Source organism: Sinocyclocheilus rhinocerous, unplaced genomic scaffold (assembly GCF_001515625.1).
Source record: "Sinocyclocheilus rhinocerous isolate Xijiao unplaced genomic scaffold, SAMN03320098_v1.1 scaffold1155, whole genome shotgun sequence".
Taxonomy (NCBI): Eukaryota; Metazoa; Chordata; class Actinopteri; order Cypriniformes; family Cyprinidae; genus Sinocyclocheilus; species Sinocyclocheilus rhinocerous.
In genome coordinates, this window is record NW_015629044.1 from 842,399 (window position 1) to 848,548 (window position 6,150).

Sequence of the window (6,150 nt, forward strand, 5' to 3'; positions counted from 1 at the left end):
GACAGCACTAATATATATATATATATATATATATATATATATATATCCCATATATATATCTGCTGTTCAAAAGTTTGGGATCATTAAGATTTTGAATGTGTTTTAAAGAAGTCTCTTCTGTTCATCATGGCTGCATTTATTTGACCAAAAATACAGAAAAAATAGTAATATTGTAAAATATTATTACCATTTAAAATACTGGTTTTCTATTTTAATATACGTTAAAATATAATTTATTTCTGTGATCAAAGCTGAATTTTCATCAGCATCATTACTCCAGTTTAGTGTCACATGATCCTTCAGAACGCATTCAATGCTGATTTATTACCAATGTTGGAAACAGCTTGATTTTTTATTTTTGGAACCTGCGATACTTTTTCAGGATTCTTTAATGAATAAAAGTTAAAAAGAACAGCATTTATTTAAAATAGAAATATTTTTCTAACAATACAAGTCTTTAATATCACTTTTTATCAATTTAACACATCCTTGCTGAATAAAAGCATTAATTTCTTTCAAAAAATAAAAATAAAAATACTTACCCCAAACTTTTGAATGGTAGTGTATATTGTTAGAAAATATTTATATTTTGAATAAATACTGTTCTTTTTAACGTTTTATCAAAGCTGAATTTTCAGCATCATTTCTCCAGTCTTCAGTGTCACATGATCCTTCAGTAATCATTCTAATATGCTGATTTGATACTCAGTTATTATCAATGTTGGAAACAGTTGTGCTGCTTAATATTTTTTTTGAAACCCGTGATACTTTTTTCAGCATTTATTGATGAATAAAAAGTTTAAAAGATTTTATTTTAGAAGCATTTATTTATTCGACTTTGCCATCACAAAAATAAATTATATTTTAAAGAATATTAAAATAGATTAAATTTTTATATTTCACAAAATTACATTTTTTTTTCTGTATTTTTGATCAAATAAATGCAGGCTTGATGAGCATAAGAGACTTATTTCAAAACCATTAAAAATAGTAATGTGTTCAAACTTTTGACCAGGCCAGTCCCCTTGAATAAGCAGGCAGAGCGCTCTCAGGCGCATCCTGGGGCGCTGAGGAGACAGACATGTATTACGTTATATTGTTTGGTATGTTTTTTTTACATATAAAATCTTCACCAAAATATGCTTTTATTTCTGTTAACTGTATGCTCCATGAGTAAATGAATTGAGAAATTGTCCAGCAACACTATATAACAATCTGTTTCAATTTCAGGTTCCACCTGAGAGCCGGAACTATCAAATAGTAGGTTGAGTCCCTTTTTTTTTGTGTGTGTTTTTTTGTTGTTGTTGTTAGTGTTCAGTGGAGTTTGAGTTATTCAAGCTATTTGAATGCTACCATGTATAATTGAGTATTGATAATATTGAGTGCCTGATAATGTTACAACTTGTGCTGTTCAAAACATACTGATTGTTAGGACCAATTGGCTTGCAGCTTTCTGGAGAAACGCTCAAATAACTTCACACTCAGCATCCTGAACAACATACCTGTCATGACATAGTCATAGTCCTCTATCAATGCTATAGTCTGTGTGTCATTTGGGCACAAACAATTTATCATCTCAAGTCAGGGAAGTGTGTGTGACACTGATGTCACGTGCATTAATTTCTACAGTGGAGCATGTTAATAAACTGTATGCCTCACTGTGACTCATATGTGTAAGGCTTACACGTTGCCTTCCTTGCTTTGTAATACTAAATGAAACAAATACATACATAACATATCTGTGTAATATGCAATTAGTTGTGTATTTTTTTATCATATAAATCAGGTGGCACCTTTCCCCTTGCTTTTCTTCTCTGTTATATCAGTTTTATACTTCACACCTATGAGCAGTAAGCAGATTGAACATTATCTTTGTTACACACAAAGCAGGACAAAATTACTCGATTACAGGAAAATCAAAAATGCAAACCATGGTAAACATTTATGATGTGGAAAAACACAGTGCATGTATTATTATTAGGCAAGTAAATATTCTGATCATATTTTTTCCAAGCACTTTTTACCAATTCCAAACCACATCAATCTTAATAACTACTATTAAGTTTACAATCATATATTTTATAAGTATATAATTAACAAGGACTGGAAGTGAAAAACACCTTATATTCAGATGTGCATACTTATTAAGCAGGTTTTCTTTTACATGTAAAATGGCCCAAAAAGAGATTTAACTCACATTGAAAAGTCAAAAATGATTAAATGCCCATAAGGATGCAATGCTAATGCAATACTAGAAATAGCAAATTTAATGCATGACCATTGAACAAGAAATGTTCGTTGGGGCAGCATGATCATAAAAAAAATACTAATACTACTACTACTAATAATAAACAAAATTATAATAAAAAAGGTTCAGAAGAAAAGACATTAACTGCAAAAGACTTAAAGGATTATGGTGAAAAATTAGGTGTGAAACCATCAGGAAGCCTTTAGTCTCCGCTGCCACCATTTTCCAGAACTGCAAGTTGTCTGAAGTGTTGTGAGAGTTACTCTCAACCTATCTTTCCATTAATCTTTTTTTTTTAATCTGCCTTCATGTATTTCACAACACTTCAGCTTGTGATTCTTATTAAGTGGATGTTTCAGGATTCTTTACCTTAGCAAAGTCTCTGAGAAACTGAAACCTTGCACTTCTGGAGACTCCCAGTAGGTTGCAGTTCTGGAAGATGGTGGCTAAAGGCTTCCTGATGGTTTAATTCTTAGTTTCACACCTAATTATTCACCTTAATTTTTTACGTCTTTTGCAGCTAATGTCTTTTCTTCTCAACCTGTTTCTGTGATCCTGCTGATCCGGCTAATGATCGACATCTGAATATAAGGCGTTTTCAACTTTCAGCCCTCTTTAACAATTATATGTCACTTATAAAATTATTAAATACAAAAATTAATAGTAGTTATTAAGAATGATGTGGTTTGGAATTGGTAAACTGTGCTTGGAAAAAAAAAATATGAACAGAAAATAGACTTGCCTAATAATTATGCATATGATCACTGTTGTGAATGCGCTGTTAGCACCCCTGGTAACAAAAGCTTGCTGAGGACTAAGACATACTGTAGTAAAGGACCACTCATCTTAACAATCCCATCCTCAACACCGCACACACTTGCTTCTGCACCAGCAATACACCTGCCGACTCGAGTGTGAAGTAGATTGGATGAACGATTGTCAAGAAAAGCAGCAAACAGGACACACACACACAGATTCCTTGCCTCATTTATACAGAGATATAAAAATCATCACTGTTTAATTGTGTAATATGTGTAATTGTTTCTAAAACTTTGTGCATGGTGTAGTACTCTGCAATAAGAATCAAACTCAACTTGCCACTAGTTTAACAGCTATAACAGGATCCAATTTTGTGCTTGTCATCACTGCTGATCTGGGGTGCGTTTCGCAAAAGCATTGTTAGCTAACTATGGTGGTAATTCCATTGAACTCTATCAGTAACGACAGAACTTGCGACCATAGTTGCTTTTGGGAAACGCACCCCTGATTTGAATATTTAAGGAACTGTCCCAAGCACTGTTCAGATAAACATCTTTTATGAACTGTACATGATAAATCTTACTTTCATCATATGTCATGAAGTTGTACATGCCATTTTAATCATTTGCAGTATGAGTGATAGGATTAAATGATTAGTGTCAAATTTAATTTTGTCTGTCTGTAAACTAGTAAGTTCAACCTCTAGTCCAAGCTTTTTTGCTCTCACTATAATGTATTACCATATAGCTTCACTAAAAGTGATAGTACATTTCATGGCTTTCTTGTGTGTGTGTGTGTGTGTGTGTGTGTATATATATATGGCATCTTAATTGAGTGTTTTTAATCTTAAAAAAGAGAGTCACATTTAATCTTTTTTAGAGACAATGTAAAGGAGGGAACTGTCTTTAAGCTGTGGAGTCAGATGGAGGGCTCGCATTTCCCTCGAAAAACGACATTGCAGAAGACTCTATTAAAACTAGAACCAACTCAAGCACACAGTGGTGACACACATCTGTAAGAACTGTTGCATAACAATTTCCCTGTGGCAAGTATTCAGATTCTTCTCATTCTCATTGTATAGCACTGTTTTTAGCTTAGTGAATATTATGTACAGTAAGCACTACAAGTACAAAATTAGCTGGCCCAGATCTGGCATGGTACTGGATTAGATCGAGAGCAGAGCTGGACCAGATCTGGCCCACATTTGGATTTGGGCCAAATCACTATAAAGGAATCCGCATCTGGTCCGGAGCTGGCCCAGTTCTGGTCCAGATGCAGAAAATCGGATCCGTGCCGGTATTGGCCCGTTGTGCCGATCTGGCCCAGAACTTCTGAAGGGTCTGAGCCAGGTGTGGGCCAGATGATTTTTGCTATCTGTGTGCAATCCGTTTAACCCCTAATATATGACAGATCAGAACAATCATTCATTTATTAATTGAACATTTAGTTTACATGAAATCGTCAAATTGCTACTCCATAGCAATCGCATACAACAAACGAAAATACAGAATAATTAGAACAATCATTAACACGCAATAAATAACATCACTGTTGATGTGAGAGAAAGTTTTTGAATTCAATACATTGGGTCTCATACCAATACCATCACAAATTTGTACATGAAATCTGCATACAAACATTTTCACAAACAAATCATGATACACCAAAATTTTCATATTAAAACTTATTCTAAATTTACGGGGGGAAAAATATTGGAACAACATGAAACCACACATTCGCAAAAACCTTATACTCATGTTAAGAAGCTATATGAACATGATAAAACTAGACAATTTACATATAGTTGCGATGAAATTTATATTTATAATATATCAGTACTGTGCAAAAGTCTTACGTCATTAGTATTTTCACCAGTGGTGGGCCGTCAGGGTCAGCAAAGCCTTCTCTGCTGCCCTAAACAGAATCAGAATCACTGATTTAGTTTAATATATTTTTCCATGAATGTGTATTAAATTATTTCCAATAGTCTATTCTCTTAATTTCATAGCTTTTCTCTTGGTTGCACTGCTTCCAGCAGTGTATGTTTATATTAGAGCTTTTATCCAATCATATTTCAGCAATCGTGTTGCCAGGGTCAAAGAAATCTGCCTTAAGGCCTTCAGAATCAACAGCGCAGGCGTCTGTTAGCTTAAATCAATAGCAATGAAACTGTTGCTTTAACCAATCAGATTTCGAGTTGGCAACACCAGGGCCATCTAGCTGGCTAACGATAACGTCAGCATTTTCTCGTCCTTTGATTGGATGGTCAGCATACTAGCTAGCAAACAGCATCACTGTAAATCATTTTATTAAAACTTAGTAAAACTTTTATTACTGTTTCTCAGGTTTAGATTTTCAGTGCATTTTGAAAAAATATTTGCCTACTATATTTAGTAAATCTAAAAACAGTAGTCCTAATTGTCAGCCTTTTATTTTGCAGTAATAAATGCCATTAACAAAATATCCAAACCTAGATCTGTCATATAAAATCCACAAAATATCATAAACTACACATATGCACATGGATATATTTTACACAGATATCTACATAGAAAAACGTGTAGTATTAAATTGTATGTGTTAACATTGGTTAAATGCATTATGATTTAACATTAAATAAGGAACAGGTAATAAGGTATAGGGCAAATAAGGAAGGTAAATTAGTGAAGGTAAATGTGCACCTTCGCAAATCGTTCTGTGATTACACCTTCACAAATATGTCTTTCTGCTTGTGAATCTTTATATCAGGATGGTAAGTTCATTTACATTTTCACAGATCTTACTCTACACAATATGTAAAATATTGTTAATCATGGCAGTTATTCTTGATGGCTAATGCAATAACTAGGCAAATATTAACGAGTGAAACCTTTGTAACGTGCTACAGTACTTTTTTAAATGTTCATCATCAAAGCTGTATTTTACGGTTGCCGAGAAGTGCAAAGCAAATCACAATTCTGAAAACAAAATAAATTACAAACGCAAATGCAAGTCTAAAAAACAAAATAACAATTCAGAAAGCACAACAACAATTCAGAAAACATCATAACAAGTCAGAAAACACAATGACAAATTCGAAAACAAAATAAGTCAGAAAACACAACGACAAATCCGAAAACAAATTAACAAATCAGAAAACACAA